Source organism: Lissotriton helveticus, chromosome 1_1, assembly GCF_964261635.1.
Source record: "Lissotriton helveticus chromosome 1_1, aLisHel1.1, whole genome shotgun sequence".
Classification (NCBI taxonomy): Eukaryota; Metazoa; Chordata; class Amphibia; order Caudata; family Salamandridae; genus Lissotriton; species Lissotriton helveticus.
The window spans coordinates 173,275,511-173,295,487 of NC_136057.1; the positions used below are offsets into that span (position 1 = coordinate 173,275,511).

General features: G+C 43.0%; 1 long non-coding RNA gene across 2 annotated transcripts in view; it reads right to left on the bottom strand.

Annotated features, from left to right (window-relative positions):
- Positions 1 to 10,975, bottom strand: part of LOC144782251 (uncharacterized) — a 649,538-nt gene extending 638,563 nt beyond the window's left edge. For both annotated transcript variants that reach the window (XR_013601131.1, XR_013601126.1), the window contains exon 1: positions 10,655 to 10,975. This is a non-coding gene — a long non-coding RNA (uncharacterized LOC144782251). The remainder of the gene's footprint in view (positions 1 to 10,654) is intronic.
- Between the last annotated feature and the right edge of the window lie 9,002 nt (positions 10,976 to 19,977).

The following is a 19,977-nucleotide window of genomic DNA, read 5'->3' on the forward strand; positions in this document are numbered from 1 at the left end:
CGCATTCTGCATTGGATTAATGAAAATAGAATACTCTCCGATTACCAAGCGGGGTTTCGCACAGGAACAGGAACCGTGGAGCAGGCGTTTAGGTTGGCCCTTATCAATTGGAAGGTGGTGGTGCTGGGCAAGGGCAGTCTTTATTTGGCCTTCATTGACTTGAAGACTGCTTTTGACCTAGTACCACGGGGACGGTTGTGGGAGGTTCTATATAACATGGGGATGCCTCCCTATATGTTATCCCTGCTTATTAAGCTGCATGAAGGAAAGTTTGCCCAGGTACGGTGGGGGAGTAATGGTGAGACAACAGAGAAGATCCCAGTGTTAAAGGGTGTGAGGCAAGGTTGTGTGTTGGCCCCCACCCTGTTTTCGTTGTACGTTAATGGGGTGGTTGATCATCTTCAGAAGGAACCGGCTGACGCCCCTTGTTTGGGGGGTGTACGAGTGCCGACTCTGCTTTTTGCGGACGACACTCTGTTAATCTCGAAAAACCCCCAAGGTCTCCAGAAACTACTCAACCGCTTGCAGAACTTCTGCGACGCTCGAGGTCTTGTCATCAATGTAGACAAAACAAAGTTCTTAATTCTACATCCCCCGAGGAAGCTCGGAAGCCCTCCTGTTCTCAACTCCATACCTCTGGAGAGAGTTTCTCAATTTGATTATCTGGGCCTCCGTTTAACAGATAGCATGAGCTGGTCCATGCATATAGATAAAATGCTCCTAAGCCACAAGAGAGTGGGCGGCGCTCTGTTGAGAGAATTTCGGGAGTCACCCAGACACAGAATAGCGCCAGTCCTCGAAATCTATAAAGCAAAAGGTGTCTCGGCGGCCCTATACGGGGCGGAGCTATGGGGACATGAAAACCTGGACTCTTTGGAAAAATCTGAGAATAGGTTTTTGAAGGACCTTCTTTGTCTGCCCTCAAGTACACCAACAGTTCCCGTACTACTAGATACGGGCTGTAAGAGCATTAAAAATCAAGCACGTTTACGCCCGCTCTTACTGTGGTCCCGGATCTGGAGGGTGGAGGAACTGAAATCTTATGCAAATGGATTAATTGAGATAATGAATATGGCTGGCTGGGCCAAAATCAAATGGCTGAGGGACACCAAGAAACTATTACATGACCTTAGCCTTGGGGAACATTGGAGCGCAAAAACGTCACCACCAAAAGATGCCTTGAAGAAACTCTACTGGGATTGGGCTGCAGGTCAGCTAATTATGAACTCTTCCCACTGTAATTCCACGAGATCTTTTTTGCTCCTAAAGGATATGACAAGATACGAATCCTATTTTGATTTTATCACCCTCCCAGCAGATAGGGCACTGTATTTTAAATTTAGAGTGGGAACTCTCCCAATTGGTGTTTTCACATCAAAATGGAAATCTGGCGCTCCTCTGTCCCCGTTTTGTGCTCACTGTCATACAAGACCAGAAACGGTGGCTCATATTTTGTTTGAGTGCCCGGATTACCTAAGACCAAGGAAATACTGGCTCAAGCCCCTTTTGTCCAACATGGGAACACGCAGCCACCTGGTTGCCCTTCGCATTTTAATAACAGATACCTCCCCTGTTATTGTTTGTGGCGTCTCAAAATTTTTAAAACAATCTTGGCTGATTCGTTCCAAGAGGCTGTCAATTTCTGTTTAATTGTTCTCTTAATTAATTTATTCGGGAGTACACCCGGTTCTTAACTTTTTATGATGTATGCATTGACTAGCTGGATGTCTTGGAATGTTTTTATTGTATGTAAATTGCTTTCAAGATACTTGTTTATCGAATAAAAGCTTACAACAACAAAAGGGTGTTTGAAGAAGGCCAAGAGACAGTGCCAGTCAAAAGAGTAAATAAAGGGGACTCAGTACCTAGATTTGTGAAAAGGCTGAGATTGCGTCTGAAGACGATAACCGATGAGCCTGAACAGATAAATGAGGTCTCGAGTCAAACTGACCCAGTGGTGACAAAGCCAAAAAGAAGAAGTCCTCGCATAAAAAAGCTGAATAACAAGTATTCAAGCCCTGAATGGACTTACTTTGTACTGGAAGAATTTGAGAATTTGGAAATAAGTGACGAAAGTACTGAAAGTGACGAAGAATTGATTGCTGAACAGACCAGTGAAGAAGCAAACCCAACTTGAAAAGTTACTCGAGTAAGCAAGCTGTACAGAGTTACTAGGGGGTTGAAGTTTCTTCTGCGCCAAAATGTCTGACTCTTCTGAGAATGGGAGACCGAGACGAAGTTGTTGTAAAACATGCTGCCAAGTATGTTTATGTAGTGTAGCAATAGTACTGATACTTTGGATAGGACTAACAATAACTATCCCTTCTATGATGAGTAAAAACCCGAGTCTATACCCAAATAATAATCTACCTGATGACACTGTAGAATCACACACTAGAATTACACCACAAAGAGTAGACACATTGGACAAACCGCTTAGCCTGAAACTGAGACAAATAGAATTAGAAGCACCAGAAGAGGAAGGATTACACTTTATCAAAATAAAGAACAAGACTCATCTAAATGTTTTCGCAAACAGATACTCCTATCTCCTGAGGCGGAAGCCGGGAGCTTTTCTCGCTCATTTTACTCTGTTTTTAAAACTTGATTGAAACTGTTTTAAAACTTGATTGTCACAAAATACTTGTATTTTTAACTCACCAGCTAGGGAGATCACTTGCAGAGCACTCGCTCACTTGGGACAGGCAGAGCACAGCGGATCACAGCGCTGCCGCGCAGCCTCCCGCAACACTCCCCCTGACGCCATGACCGGCCACGAGAGAGGCCACGCCCCTTTTTAGGCCACGCCCTCTCCTCCCCTCCCTCTGGCATAAAATATGTGCATCCATAGGAAGCGCAGTGGACGAGCGCAGCGGGAGCGCCGTTTGCGCGCCGAAGGCCCGCCTAAGGCAAGCCCGTCTGCGCCCGTCCGCGCCAGACCGAGCCTAGAGCCCAGGACCCCTGCTCTTGCTCCATCCCCTCGGAGGTACACCCGGGAAACTCTCCTCAATTTAAGAGGTGCAACGGCTCCCTGTCAGAGTACTCTACCATTAAAAGAAGGACAGTTCCGCTGTGTACACTGCCCATACAAACTCTCCCCACGTCTCTCTCTGAAACCTCGCAGGATTAGTATGGCCTTATTGAACTGTAGATCCCTCCCAAAACACCAAGTGGAAATCAACATGCTTTTACAGTCTTTAGAGATTGAGGTTCTCTTCCTCACTGAAACGTGGCTTAATGTCAACTTGGACCCAGATATTAGCCAAGCACTCCCCCCAGGCTACCTTATAAAACATCAGGACAGACCCTCTGGTACCGGAGGAGGGATAGCTATCATTTACCATGATCACCTGTCCTGCATTCTCAAGGACAGCCCAATCCAGGACTGTGAAAACGTCCACTTCTCCATTCACTTACCACCAGATACAACCCTCTCAGGGATCTTAGTCTACCGCCCCCCAGGACATCAACGACTCTTCTGTGATTCCCTAGTGGAAACTATCACCTCTCTGGCCTGCCTAACTCCCAACTTTACGGTCCTGGGAGATCTCAACCTTCACTTCGACGATCTAAACAACAAAATAGCTGTCGATCTCAAAAACGATCTAGCCTCCCTTTGTCTCATCTTAAAAAGCAGCCATGCAACCCACACCTTGGGCCATATGTTAGACCCCATATTCACAAACCTTCCGAGGCTAGTAGTGAATACCCCTACCCCCATCCCTTGGTCAGATCATTTCCTTATACCCTTTAACCTCAAGTTATCGGCAGAAATACCTGAGATTCCCCCGGGGCAAGCACCATCTCGTCCTTGGCAGAAACTGGATAAAGCTGTATGGGCTCAAACACTTGCTCCGACCCTGCCAGCGTTGGACTCCGACCCATCCCAGGCAGACGTGCAACTACGCGACTGGATAGATCAATCTTTGGATACTATCCTTCCCGTCAAACCCCTTCCCAGTAAGAGGAGAAGCCTTAAATCTCCATGGTTCACCCAAGATCTACAACTGCTTAGGAAGCAGTGCAAAAAACTTGAGCGCCTCTGGAGGCGGGACTGGGCAACCGAAAGCAAAAACGCATACAGATCAGCTATAAAACATTACAAATCCTGTATAAAAAATGCACAGATAAACTTCTTTGAGAAAGCAATACAGACAGCCTCAAATTCCTCTAAAGAAACTTATCGCATTGTGCGCCTCCTTACAAAAACCCCTGACCCGGTTTCTGTACCAGACCTATCTGGTACTAGATGCAATCAAATAGCGGAATTTTTCGCTACAAAAATCAGTAATATCTTGAAATCCCTCCCACCCCCCACCCCCTCCCAACCCCCCAGCACCACTTCTTCTCCGGGTGTAGAAACTCCACGCCTCCAAGCTTTCTCCGTGGTCACTACTGAACTGTTTCTGACTACCCTACAATCCGTGAAAAGTGGGGCCCCATCGGATCCTGCTCCTCTGAGCAAATTAAAACTGGTCGCCGACATTATCACGCCGCCCTTTACCCAACTGATTAACAACTCTCTGGCATTAGGCATTGTTCCAGAGAACTGGAAAAAAGCGACAGTTAGGGCTCTGCTGAAAAAACCTCACCTGGACCCTAAAGATGTATCCAGCTTTAGACCCATCTCTCTCCTCCCGGCCATGCGAAAAATCGCCGAACGAATTGTTAATTCCCAACTGTCTCTCTTTTTAGAGACCAACAATCTCCTGCGCCAATCCCAGACAGGGTTTAGACCTGGACAGGGCACCGATACCGCACTTCTTGCCGTGGTCGAAGAGGCACGAACCATCATAGACGCAGGAGGATCAGTGGCAGTGATCCTCCTCGACTTAAGTGCCGCCTTCGACACGGTGGATCACTCCATTCTTCTCCACCGGCTCAGCTCGGCAGGAGTGTCTGGTACCGCCCTGTCCTGGATCAAATCCTTCATGGAAGGTAGAACCTTTCAGGTGTCCGACGGACCTGTGTTGTCCAAGGCTTTCCCCCTACAGTGTGGGGTTCCTCAGGGCTCCTCCCTGAGCCCCACGCTTTTAAATGTCTACATGTCCCCCCTAGAGGACGTCATTGCCCCATTTGGTATAAAAACAGTCATGTATGCCGATGACACCCAATTGGTGGTATCTTTAAACCACTCAAGTAAATGCCTGGACAACTTGGCGGATTGCCTAAATAACATCCATCGCTGGATGTGTGCATCTCGCCTCAAATTAAACGGAGAGAAATCTGAGATTCTTTTGCTAGGCAACCCACGCAAACTCCCCACGTTCCTCTCTTGGCCACCATGCATGGGCTTACCCCCTACCCCGAAAGCAGAAGTCAAGAGCCTGGGTATCTGGCTGGACCAGGAGCTCAATTTTAAAACCCAGGCCAAGAAAACCTCTGGCATCTGTTTCGGTCTCATTCAACAAGCACGAAAGATCCTTCATCTACTCCCCTTCCAATCTAGGAAACTGCTTAACCAGGGTCTGGTGAACTCCAGACTGGATTATGGAAATGCCCTGTATCTAGGAGCTCCTGCCTCAGTCATAAAAAAGCTGCAATGCGCCCAAAATGCAGCCGCCAGACTCCTTACAGGAACTAAGTCCAGATGTTCGGCCAAACCGGCTCTTAAGAGTCTCCACTGGCTCCCGATCAAAGAAAGGGTCACTTTCAAGACCCTATGCATTACACATAAGTTAATGCAAGGCAAAGGCCCGCCAATCCTGAAATCCCTCATCAAACCCTACCACCCTAACAAACAACTCAGGTCTGATTCTCTCTCCCTTGCCTGTATTCCAAGAATAAACAGAGCCCGATCGGGGGTAAGATTGTTTTCCTACAACGCCCCTAAATTGTGGAATTCTCTTCCTCTCTCCATCCGAAGAGAACACAACCTACTCACTTTCCGCAGGCAACTAAAAACTTGGCTCTTTCCATAAATATCTATCTCTCCCCTTCCCCTTCTGGAATAATAGGTTGTATGTCAGCGCTGGGACACCCTAGGGTAGCTACGCGCTTTAGAAATCTAAAAATAAATAAATAAATAAATAAAACCTGTTAGTACATTATGTAGAAACTATGGAAATAGACTTATGTCTGCATGAAGCTACCTACTTCTGTGGCTGAAGGTGTGACTTATCATCACTGGCCCTTAACCTATGGAATTTCCTGTAGTATACTAACTAGTTTATTTTATAAAAGAGAACCTTTACAGTATTATTATTCAAACTCTGACGTGACATTTTCAGAACTTCCTGTTCGAAGAAACCTGAACCCTGTACATACAACTAGAGACGTAGCTAAGTACATGAGTGATTATTTTCTAACAGTAGGTAAGATAGATATAGATAACGCACAAATAAATAACTTGACCTGTTCTTTACATGAAAAGGAAAAATAATTTCTGCATATGGTAGAAAAGAGAAGAGAAAGTTTCCAAAAGAAAGTCAAAGACAAGAACCAGAAAGTTCCTAAATGGGCAGAGAATATAGGGAGCACCTCAAATGGTGGAGCTAATGCTGCAATGCTTCTGGATTTTGAGAAGAAGGGGAAACTTTGTCTTAAAAGAGAGAAAACTAGTTATTATAACAATATTTTCATTGGTTCCAGTGAATGCGAACATAATTACAAGGTAATTGGAGGTTGGGGTTTCAAAGATGGGACAGAGCCTGTGTTTCCTGGAATTTATTTTATTTGAGGGAATAAGGCTTACTTCAAATTGCCCGACCATTGGTACGGGAGTTGCTATTTTGGTATTGTCTTCCCAAAGATATACCATGTGGGAAAAATCACTGGAAGCACTGGAAAAACTAATGAATTAGTACATAGTAAACAAGAAAGTGCTGGTGAAATTGTAGGAAATATTTTTAGTGCACTGATACCTACAGTGGGAGTGGTTCTGAACACACACAGAATTTGCAAATTGTCAACAGTAGTAGATCGGTTATCTACTGACACTGCTGGAGGTTTCCTGATGGTCAATACCGAAGTGGTTGCGATCAGATCAATGGTTTTACAGAACAGACTTGCTCTTGACACTTTATTAGCAAAAGAGGGCGGAGTCTGCAGAATGCTGAAAGCGCAACATTGTTGCACCTACATACCTGATAAAAGTATAGAATTCAAAAGGTATGTGAGGAACATTACAAATTTGGGAAAGGAGCTCAAACCACTTGAGGTTGACAGTGCCTGGAAGAGACTTACTGATGGTATCTCCGCCGTAGGTCATTGGTTTGCTAACTTAGGTAAAAGTTTTTTGATTAAAGTACTGATGCCAATAGCAGGAATAGGTTTAGTAATATTCACCATATTCATCTGTTGTAAATGTCGAAAGCACCAAAAGAAGTACACTGTGAACAAGAGAGGAGTGAAGAGAAATGTGGATGAACTTGAATTAGAGGAACTGAATAATCAGATTTATAAAAGAGTGAAAAATTCTCACCCTAATAAAGAAACTAAAGAAAAACTGAATAGAATGTTTGAGGAGATTGAATTGGGAAAAATCTGAAAAAGTTGGCATCTGGTTCTATGAATTTGTGATGATATAAAATATCATCAAAGAGGGGATTGATGGAGCAAGGATTCGCACGTAAAGCGACTTGCTCGTATTCAAGAACCTCAAATAACCGTAATTAACTAAATCAATCTGTTTGTCTCCCTAATTTCCCATTTATTCTGACATTTTGGGTGTCCCAGTGATGCTTGCCTATGTGTTTACTTATCCTAAAACGCTTGCCACTAAGATGGCCGCATGCGTCGGTCACACTCACGTGACGTGACGTGACGTACTCGCAGTTCTGGTGGGAAAACTTTGCGCTTGCGCACTAGTTTAAAGATGGCCGCTTTGTGTTCTCACATGTCGATGCTTGCCCTGCAGCTTTTACACTGCTGTTCGTCTTGCACTAATCTTAATGCTATAGTTAGTATAAAGTAAGGGGAGTCATATAGGGATTCCTGGTATACAGTGTATTCATTTATTTATATGTTCTAAATTGTTTTCCTTTACTTTTCATGTGGCGAATCTTTTGGGCCGGGGAAGTGTATGAAACTCCATCTTAGAAGTCCCTACTGCGCATGTCACCCTGGCAGAGGGAAGAAAACCTTGTACCAGTGGAACCCAGCCAGCTGGCAGCCATAGTCAAGATGCTCATGAGAACCGACCTGTGACCCAGCAGGACGAAGCCGAGATGTACTGCAGTTGAAACAATTGTAATAAAAACTGTGTGCACCATTGTTAGGTAGAGCACATACCCTGGGATTCAATAGGCGGTCCCAAAAGATGCAAATTGGGGCTTGTAGAAGTCAAATACTGCTTGGTGTGTTGACCTGTCCTACTTGAGGACCAATCGAACGTTTGGGGGGTGGTACACTGACCCGAAAACAGTATAACTAGCCTAGGTTTAGCTAGAGAAATTGTCCGACTTATTTGAATAGCTGACCTGTCACTGACCCAACTCACTCAATAGGTGACTGATACAGAGAGCTGCGGAGCACTCTGTCCGTAATTTCCATAGACCCAAGCGGGGTTTTTGAGAACCTTAAGTGCTGGCGAAAACTTTGCTGGGGTTTTGACTGATAGCTGCAGAGAGGGTGTAGCGCAGGCGTTGCTACCGAACTGCGGGTGCTGGTCTTTCCTTGATGGTCCTGTCCTGATCCTAATCTGGTTTTCCTGTCCAGGGGTGTCCATTCTGCACCTGCTGGCCTACTGGCGACTGTCCTTCCTTGGGGTTTTTCTTTCTCCTGTCCTAAACTGACCCATGGTCAGGGTTGGTCTTCACACCGTTCTAGGTAAATATAGTACTGGGGAACCTATTCTGCATCCTTCATTCCTTTTCTTTGCTTTAATAAAGACGTGTTCTTGCATATTGATTTTCCATGCTTTACTTTTGCACTGATAAATGAAAAAGTCATACATTATAGTTGTTATATTAGCATGTTCCAATTTTTTCCCATCCTTTAAATACGTTCCTGCATACAGTTCATGAAATATAGATGTTCCTGTTCTTTACCTTCCTTTAGCCAAATAAAGTGATTTTGCTCTGGAATATTAGCATGTTCCACTTTTACCTTCCCCATAGTTACATGTTACCTTTCGAGTATCCATAGACTGATTAAATTCTTGTGCTTTGCCCACTTTTGCCAGGATATATATATATATATATATATATATATATATATATATACTGTGACATTCTAGCATGTTCCTTATTTTTTCCCCGTCCTTTAGTCACTCCACATCTAGTCTAAATTCCTGAAAAATTCTTACTAGCATGTTCCCTGTTCTTACTTTCCTTTAGAGTCCTAAACGGTTGGTCTTATTTACTTCCTATATGGATATGTGCTCTTTATAATTTTAGTTATTGACAGTTTACTTGCTGTGAACCTTATGCTTTCTGAAACTGACGAATTCTAGATAAAGGTTTTTAAACTTTTCGAGTCTGTGGTTATTACGAGTGCAAAGAATATAAATGAGATTGGTATTTTTGTGTCCGCCTTTCTTTTACAGCTAGCTCCCTGATCCATTGTGGTCATAGGTACCTGTAACGGTGGATTGGTAAGTCGGGTACAGTGGAAATACAATAGGAAGGAACAGGGTTACTGGTGGGAGAGTGTAAGGTTACCCGATTAATAAATATGGTGAATTGAATTTATGGGCCCAATACGTATATGATAAAATTATAGTCGGGTGACCTGCGCGCTCCATCACTCCCACCAGTTTACGTGCTATACTCCTAGACATTTGTCAAGAAGGTCACCTTGGCATAGGGAAAACCAAAAGCAGGGTTATGAACTCACATTGATGGCCTGGTTTTGATATTGAAATCGAAAGGACAGTCAGGAACTACATAGCGTGTGAAAATACGGACAAATCTCAACACATACTTAGGCCACCCATTCAGCCACTTTCCTGTCCCTCCATGCCATGGGTCAGACTAGACATTGATATTTGTGGTCCCATTTGGGAACATGGAGAGCAGTTGTATCTTATTGTCCTAGTTGACCATTTTTCAAAATGGCCGGAAGTGGAGGTAGTGCAGAATGCAGATGCCAAAACCGTTGTCAGTTTCTTACAGAGATTATTTCTTAGAGAAGGTCTCCCTAATTGCATTGTGTCAAGACAATGGTCCACAATTTGTCTCAACCATTTTCAAAACTTTCCTGAAGGAGAACGTGTATCTCCCATAAAACCATTTCTTTATACCATCCTGCAGGGAATGGGGCAGTTGAAAGGTTTAATCGTGTAATAAAGGGAGTTGTTCAACTGGCCAACAAAAATGACCTCTCATTGAGGAAACAACTTATTGGGCTTTCCGGGTGACTCCTTGTGAGTCTACGGGTACCAGTCCTTTTGTACTACTAAGAGGAAGAACCCCCACCACTAAAGATAATGTGGGTTGGTCCACCCCAAAAAGAGTTTGTTGGTCTCCCAACTAAGTAAAAAAAAATTACACACTCACAAAGAGCAAAAAAATATTATGACTCAAAACATGCATGCAAAAAGGTTTACATTCAAGTGGGTGACAGAGTCAGGATAAGGAAATCTGTTTTCGCAAAAAAAGGGTAAAGTCACTTCTCACAACCCATGGAGGCAGGGAACAAACTGAGGGGCTTCTCTGCAGCCAATAACAATGGGCTTATGTAAGTGAAATAACTTGGAGTTTATATCACTTACTCTGTCATCTCTGCCGATTCTCCTCTTCGATACACACATTTGTAGCTTAAAAGCGAGTCTCTAAAAATAAACGGTCACGTTGGACGTAAACACGAAGCTGCGTCATGTGCTGAAGAAGCCAAGTGAGTAATAGGCGGTTGAAAGCGAGTGAAATTGTGTGTAACACCTCGCGCTAATCAGGGCTTCTGGCGCATATTTCCAGAGTGATTCACCGGTAAAAGTAGTCCAAATCTTATTTTTAGAAATCCTCGCGCTCCTGTCCCATTAGCCGACAGAAGTCTTTAAACAGTCTCCGAGTAACAGGCTCTGCACCAAACCTCAACGAGTGACGTCATCGCCGAGACGTGATGACGTCACTCGCGCTGCGTGGAAACGGGCAAAATAAACAAACTAATTTGAAAATAGAAGTGACGTTCATTACAGTACAGCAAGGTAATTAAACTCTTAAAATACTACATAAATTAATATGGATGCTTTCCAGCATTAGGGCTGATGCAATAATTAGAAATAAAGAAATTACTTCCAGTGGTTAAATTGTCACAGGTTCGTGACGCGTGAGATGCAGGTGCTTCGCTATGACTCAGTGTCGAGGATAAATATATGAGGTAAAATATAGAAATGCTCTGGAGTCTCCGTAAGTAGTTTCAGCCAAATCGGTTTATTCCCAAGATACAGAATAAGGGACCCACGGCAGAGATGCTGGCAGGGAAAGGCACCAACTTTGAGTGACCATTATCTACGACTGTGCAACTTACAATGACTTGCATAGTTAAAGTGCTTTCTCAGTCGCAGAAGCAGGGGATATCATAGCATTTTAAATAGAGAAGTCACTATGCCCTGCTGCGCCAAGCAGGATTCAATTATTTGTCTCCTTAAAAACAGACAGACATCTGCGGGAAGACTGAATTAACCAAGTGAGGTTTCACAATGTAGGAGTGTATTTCTCACTGATTAATTGAACTTGCATTTACTTTCAATGAATGTGCGTACTTTAGATATGTAAAAGGTGAAACACTAACGAAAATACATACAGAATAATGTCCTTTTTTAAAAAAAAATATCTTTATTCGTTTTTTAGTGCAAAACAAAGAACAAACACGTCAGCATCACTCAGCAGCTCCCATCCCCGAACCCCACCACCTCCCCCAGCACCCCCAATCCCTGTACACATATAAGCAACACAGTCAATACGGACACTGTAGTCATCTCGCAGTTCAAGAGGGCCGAGCAATAGGCAGCAACCACGCCTATGGCCCACGCTCTGACACTGCCCCCATTGCTGCTTGACTCACCTGTACATACCAGAAATGACCGGCAGGGAAGGCTGAGGCTGAGTCACAGTAGATAAAATCACGTGCTGCAGTGCACCGAGAGGCATAGTTTGTGTGCTGCCCTTGAGTGTCATGCTACACTGCAGGCTGTTTTCTAGTGTTGCTGCCAAGCTCCAGTGAAGTCACGGTAAAGCAGTGGCCGCTGCTTGAAAGATGATTTTAATCAACTGAAGGCAGACTGGCTCTCCCAAGCGTGCCGCCACCGGCAAGGGATTGGACTACAAAGAGAGCCCACACGTGACTGGAGGCAGGAGGGCAGATGAGGCCTAACATTCTCCTGCCCTCCTCATACACGATGGTGGTGCTGGGGGCTGTTAGGGCGGGCTGTGGCTAGAGGACTGTCTGGCGCAAGGCAATTGGCGGGTCCGCTGTGGCTGCAATCTTGTGCTCCCGGCTCGGAAATAAGTTTTCGCTGGCACTGCAGCCATATTCTTCCCCACAGCGCGGGCGGCCTGGCCGTGCAGCAGCCAATCCGATCAGCGGCGTTGCAAGGCAGCTGAGCCCATGATTCCGGCGCCGCCCGCAGCGCTAACCATTGAGCAGCCGGCCTCCACATAATTTCATTAAAAGTAATTCCCGGCGCGCACCCTCAACAGGACGTGACGTCGCGTCCCCACAGGGCGCCAGGGCCAAGTTACCACATTAACGTTAATGGCAGCAGGGCAGATATAATGTAACGTTGTAGCACTGAGAGCAGTGCGCCTCGGATCTTTAACTGTGACATACTGAGCCTGCTGCCAAGTGAAGTCTGCTGCAGCAGGGCCGGGCGCAGGGTACACAGGTGTCAGAGGCGCCCGTGGGTGCGCTAGCAACTAGCATAGGCTAAGGCAGCCTTTCAGCGCTGTGGGGTCAGTGGCAAAAAAATGCGTGACAATGCATTTCAGTGCGGTGATGCGGGAACACCACACTGAAATGCGTTAGCGTCACGCCTAATGCGTGATACTTGACAGAACTGCCAACAGCAACTGTCAGTGAGGGGACAGAATATAGGAGAATAGAATATCATAAAGATTCTCTAAAAGGAAAGCATGTAATTAAAGGAACTGAAGATAAGAATGACATACTACATACCCCCCACACATAAACACAAATTAATACAGCACATAATCTTGACATTTTATAGGCAATTTACAATTACGTTGGTTGCGTACAGCTCCATCGTTGGAAGAAATTTGATTAGGCAAAGCATGTCCTGAGGAACATTGAGGAGAAAGTGTAGATGTAGTGAAATTAACAGTTTGAACATGTGTAATGTCAAAACCAGGACCAAAAGTGAAATCAGAATCATTTTCATCTTCTCTGTTAGCATATACTTTGTTAAAGATTTCAACTTGAGATTTGGTAACTTTGACAACGCTGTTCTTGCTCCACCAACCTCTGCTTTCTAGAAGAACAGATGATTTAGTAAATCTAATTACACGAACAGGCAAATTAAACTTAGATTGACCTTTACACACATTATAAGGTTTCTTAATGAGAACCCAATCATTAACTTTGAAATCAATATGGTGAAATTTAGATCCACCATCATAAAATCTTTTTTGAAGTAAATGTTTATTAGCAACAGTATTTTTGGTAATTTGAATTTCTGTTATCACATTTCTTTTCTTTTCCAAAGCAGACCCTGTTGCTAAATTGCTGAACCATCTAGGCATACGTTTAGACTTGGCTTCTCTGCCTCTGAGAGCCTTAAAAGGTGGAACATTAGTAGTGGATGAGGTGTATTGAGATATGCCCATATTTTACTTTGTAACAAAACCAGCAACATCAACATTAGATGCAAGAGCAGCTTGGACTCCTTCTTTTATGAATGGGTTTGCTCTCTCAACAAGTCCATTTGAAGAAGGGCTATACAAAGCAACTTGATAATGGTGTACTTCATCACTTTGTAAGAAATTGGTAACCTGATTAGAGAGAAAAGGTTGGCCATTGTCAGTGATAACACAATTTGGAGTACCTTCAATTTTAAAACTATTTTGTAGAAAAGATATAACTGTAGAAGAATTCACTGCTTGCACAAAGGAATAATAAATCCATTTGGAATGGTAATCAATGGCAACAATATAATATCTTTTAACTGCGGGCAGTAAAGTGAATGGACCTGAAAAATCCAAAGCATTTTTAACCCAAGGAAGATCTGGAAATGGCACAGGAAATTGGTTACAGAAATGCCTAAATGACCCTCATGAGCAATATTGATTTTTTTATTTCTCAACAAAGTTGGAGGGATAAAAAGTCCATCCCTGACACAAACCCCATTTTCAAATGATAGTTCTTCACTGATTTGTGCAAAAGATTTTAACTCATTACTAAGACTTTTAGTATTTTGCCATTTGGTTTTGGTGTACATTTCTACTTTTTAAGAGTCTCATCTAGTGTCATAGCAGATGCCCATTCATCTTGAGAGATTTTGTTAGAACACATAGCAACAGCATCAATTAAACCAACAACTCAGTCTTTATGAAAACTGTCTTCACCTTCACGACAATCTTCGAGTGGCATGCGAGAAAGACAGTCTGCACGTATTTTTTCCCCTCCTTGAATGTATTTAATCATAAGGTTGTACTCTTGTAACTTAGAGAGTAGTCTTACTAGTCTTGCACACGATTTACCTAAACCATTGCCTGAAAGTAGAGTCACTAATGGTTTGTGGTCAATGAATACTTCACAAGGAACTCCCCAAATGTATGTTTTGAATTTTTGAACAGCCCAAACAATGGCAAGAGCCTCACGTTCAATTGTACTATAGTGTCATTCAGTCGGTGTTAAGACACAAGATGCAAAGGCAATGGTACTTTCTTTACCATTCACCCATTGACCAAACACTCCACCTAGGCCTTTTTGGCTGGCATCCACTGACATGAAAGGTCTGGCTTTAGGAACAAAAGGATGTAGTGCAGGTGCATTTATGACAAAAGGTTTCACTTTTTCAAAAATCTCTTGGAGTGTGTCAGACCAAATACATTTGCAACCTTTTTTTAGTAGACATCTCAATGGTTGTATTAATTAAGCATAACCAGGAACAAACCTGGCATAGTACTCACAAAGACCAAGGAAAGATCGCAAAGCGTCTTTATCGGTCGGAGGGGGGGCATTGCGTATAGCTTCAGTATTACAAAATGTTGGTTTTATGCCTTCACTGGAAATTAGATGCCCTAGGTATTCAACTTCACTAACTAGTAGTTTACAATTGTTAGCTTTTATGGTCATGTCCATATTTTGCAAAATTGAAAATACTTTATTGAGGATGAGTAAGTGCTCCTCTTTAGTTTCCGTGTGGACTAGGATGTCATCTTGGAAAGCTTGTACTTGAGTCAAATCACCAAAAAGATTGTCCATGAGCTTTTGGAAAATGCTCGCAGCTGATGCAAGACCAAAAGGTAATCTCAGGTATTTAAAGGCACCAAAAGGTGTCACAAAAGCAGTGAGTAGTTGGGAATTAGATGAGAGTTGAATCTGGTGGTAGGCTGAGTGTAAATCAATGGTGGAGACAAATTTAGATTTTCCAGTATTAGCTAGCATTTCATTTATGTGTGGTAAGTGGTGGCAATCAAAGAGGATATTTTGATTAAGAGATCTTAGGTCAACACATAACCTGAGATCGCCGGTCTATTTTTTTCCGCAAAACTAACGGAGAAATCCATTCAGAGGCATCCACAGGGGCAATGATACCTTCAGATTGGAGATTAGGTAAAAGGGCTTTTAGATCATCTCTGACACTGAGAGGAATAGGCCTAACTTTATGCACTATGGGAATGGCATTTTTCTTTAATAAAATAGTGTGTTCAAATCCTTTGACAGTGCCTACTGAATTTTTAAATACATCGGGAAAAGATATTGCAATTTTATCAACAACAGAGTTCTGATCGTTAATAGATAATATGCTGGAGGGCAGTTGACCTAATACAATGGGAGGATCTTGTCCAGAACGCAGAATGATGCCTAAAAGAGCAAGGTCTTTCCACCCTATGATGTTTCTTCCTTTGATAGCTACATATATTTCAGTTGTGATAGATCTGCCTAGGCATGTAAGTATGTCCCAAAAATATCCTACTAAATCAATATCTTACTTGCCAAAATCTTTCAGGTTAATGCTGGGAGCAATTAGTGGTGCACTGTTAGGCCATAATTCATAAAATGTGGTGTCTGCAAGGATAGTGACCGGAGCACCTAAATCTGCCATGGCTGGAATGATATTGTTATCAATAGTAATATCAATAAACGGCCCTTTGATAGGCTTGTCAGAACACTCAGGAACATCAATTGCGACTACCATATTGGCAAATTGGGAAGTGCAATCTTGAACTTCAGGTGTGTCTACAGAAATATTTACAATTCTGACCCTGCTATGGTTGCTATTAGAAACAGTGTTGGTTATTTTATTACATACACTTTGAAAATGTCCAAATTTCGGACATCTAACACATTTTTTCCCTAACGCAGGACACGTAGGATTGTTTCCTATGTGATTTCTTGAACCGCACCGGAAATGAATTAATTGGGTCTCCATGGGTTGATTTCTAATATATTTCCTTTCAGAACCTTGTTTCGAATTTATAGCACAAATAGTATTCCCGTCAGAAACAACATTCATAGTTTGAGGGATATCAGAGGTAACAGTCTGTGTGTTGCTTTGAGTAGAAAAAGTAAGGGGTTGATTGCTTGATAAAACTTTGGACGTAACAATTGACCTCTCAATACTTTTAGCGATATCAATTGTTTCAGCCAAAGTAGGATTACAAGAAGTAAGGAGGCAATCCTGTATTTTTTTGGAGTAACTATAAAACACAAACTGATCTCTTATATATGTCAACATTAGTACCAAAATCAAATTTCTCTGCTAGAACTCTTAAACTTGCTATATAATCTTCTACAGATTCTTCTGAGGATTGTTTGCACATGCAAAATTACATCTCTACAAAGAACACTTGTTGAGTCAGAATATTATTTTCCCATGCGTAATTTTGCTTCAATGAAAACTTTCAAAGTAGCATCTTCAGATACTGGTGCAGGAAAATGTGGACGATTGTCAAAGACCCTGCGACCAGCGTCTCCTAAGTGATTAATTAGTAGAGCCAATTTCCTTGTGGGAGAATACCCATCTGCATCAATCGCAGTTAAGTAATTTTCAAATTCTTTCAACCATTCTGCCCATCTTAGTTCTGGTTTACCTGGTTCCTGCAAAAAAGGTGCAGACTGGATAACACCTTGAGCAGTTGCCATGGTAATAATTAGTACAATGAACGAAAGTTAAATGAATTGTAATAAAGTTGAATTGAATGAGATGCACATGGATTGCAAAAGGAAACCAACATATGGAGAATAAATAAGTCACTCACTCACTGTTAGAGAAATTGCAGGAATTGTGCAATTTTTAAAAGTCGCAGAATGTGCCTGAAAGTGACTGCAACATGAAGGAAATTGAGAATGCAGTTGGTGTGCGAATCACCGAGGCGTTGCACAGATAAGGAAACGTTGTAAACAATTGTTGAACACCAAGAAACGTTGGGGTGAAGTAGGATATGCTGCAGATGACTTCGCGACTTACCCAAAATGGCTGCCGTGCGTATGACGTCAGCGCGCCGCTCCCACAATGCTTTGCGCTCTGGACGCATGACAACGGCGTATCTCAGAATACTCTGCCAGACTTTGAGCTGCAACTGGAGCTTACAAGTACTGAGAATCGAAGATGACACAAAGGGCAGCCAAAGGAATGTTGACTTTTGAATCAGGAGGCGCAAGGTAAATAACTGTGAGTTCAAGCAAAACTATGAATTAAATCCTTTGACGAATTCAATATCTGACCAACCTTCCGGATAAATTGTAGAAATCCTGATCGGTCAAGATGAACAGCATAAAACCGGTGGGCTCCGCAAACAGTAAAGTAAAACCGTGTACTTAGGCAAATTAGCATTTGAAAAAAAATTGACCCCACTCCTGATACCAATTTGTAGTATGGGGTAAAATATAGAAATGCTCTGGAGTCTTCGTAAGTAGTTCCAGCCAAATCGGTTTATTCCCAAGATACAGAATAAGGGAGCCCACGGCAGAGATGCTGGCAGGGAAAGGCACCAACAGCAACTGTCATGGAGGGACAGAACATAGGAGAATAGAATATCATAAAGATTCTCTAAAAGGAATGCATCTAATTAAAGGAACAGAAGATAAGTATGACATACTACAATTACTTGATAATTTTGTATTTTTTTCACCTGTTAACACTGTCTTGACAAAGGTTTCACCTCATTAGAAGCAGTTCACTGCCCAAATACAGTAATAAGCAACTGAAAAATGGCCAGTCAACATGCATAGGGCCTTCCACTGAGCAGCAATCAGGATAGGACTGGAACAGAAAGTAGACCCCAGCCCAAAATAAAAGTGCCCCCCCATTACATGTTAACATTTTACAAGAGAAAAGTGGGAGATTTTAAAAAAAAAGAATCTGAGAATGTATTTGCCCTATTGACTACAATTAAAACTGAGTCAATTTCAGGCAGTAGAAAGTCAAAATAGAGCCATTTTTTTCTTCAGAAATTGGGAGTCTCCCTCCTGAATCGGGTCTATTGGCATGTATGCCATTAGCGAATCAGATAGCTAAAAAAGTGGCCCAAATTTGAAAATCGGGGCAGTGTGTAGATACGCTCTATAAGTGTTTTGCAAAGTATGGACGACTGCATGGATGTGAGCTTGCTGTAGACAAAGTTTGTTTTAATATCTGGAAAATCAACAGTAAAAATTGTCCCCGCAGACCACAAAACGGCCCAAAACAACCAAAAATCTGGCGCACACACTAAGCTATCAGACTAGTCTGTTAGCCTGTTGGGCACCGCCCAATGCCCTATAGGTCAGTTCTACCCTGGGGTAAATCCATATTTATGTAGAAAACGCAGCAGAATTTAATTATTCTAATGGCCTTGACTATAGGCTTCACAGTGGAGCAACAGGGAAAGTTTGGGAGGCCGCCTGCAATGTTGTGTTATTTTATTAACGTATTTGTAAAGTGTTTTATCACCCACGAGTGTATCCTGGTGATGAGCAGGTGTGTGTCTAGCCTTGCCTATGGCAGGTTGGTTATTTGAAAAGCCAGAACTTCAGCTTCCTGCGGAATTCAAGAACAGAGGAGGGGGCGCTGATGTGGAGTGGGAGAGTGTTCCACACTTGGAGTGATGCAAGATAAAGTCTGTCCTCCTTATCTGGTTCTGTGTATAAGAGTGATGTGTGCGAGTAGGAGTCCTGTGGAGTGGCTGTGTCTGGCTGGTTGGTGAAAGGAGATGCAACTGTTCAGATACGTGGGGCCTAAGTTGTGTAGTACCTTGCATGTTTGTGTGAAGAGTTTAAAATGAGCACATTTGTGTATCGCTGGAGGTGCTCTTGCCGAAAATCAGTACTTCTGTTGTGTCAGTGTTGCGCTTAAGACTGTTGGCTTTCATCCAGTTAGTGACTTCGGTCATGCAGGCGGTGAACTTGTTTCTTTTGTTGAGGGTCTTGTCTGAAAAAGAGAGAATGAGTTGTGTATCATCAGCCTAGGAGAAGTTGTTGATGTTTTGTGTGCAGATGACATTGGTCAGAGGGAACATGTAACCACTGAAGAAGGTGGGGCCGAGCGATGAACCATGAGGCACTCCGCAGATGAGTTTGTGGGATTCCGAGGGGTAAAGTACCAGGCTGACAGCTTGTGACCTATCTGTTATGGAGCAGATACAGCAGAGAGCAGGTCCCATGCCAATCTCGTGCAAGCACCAGAGGAAGATGGGGTGTGAGATCATGCCAAATGCCACTCCCATCTACCCCAATCTACCCCACTTCATTCTACTCCAATCTATCACTATCTGTCCTAATCTACCCCACTTCTCTCCAGTCTACCCCACTCCATTCTACCCAATGTACCCCACTCCAATCTACCCCATTCCACTCCAATTTCCCCCACACCACTCCAATTTACCCCACTCTAGTCTACCTCACTCCTCTAATCTGTCCCATGCAACTCCAAAA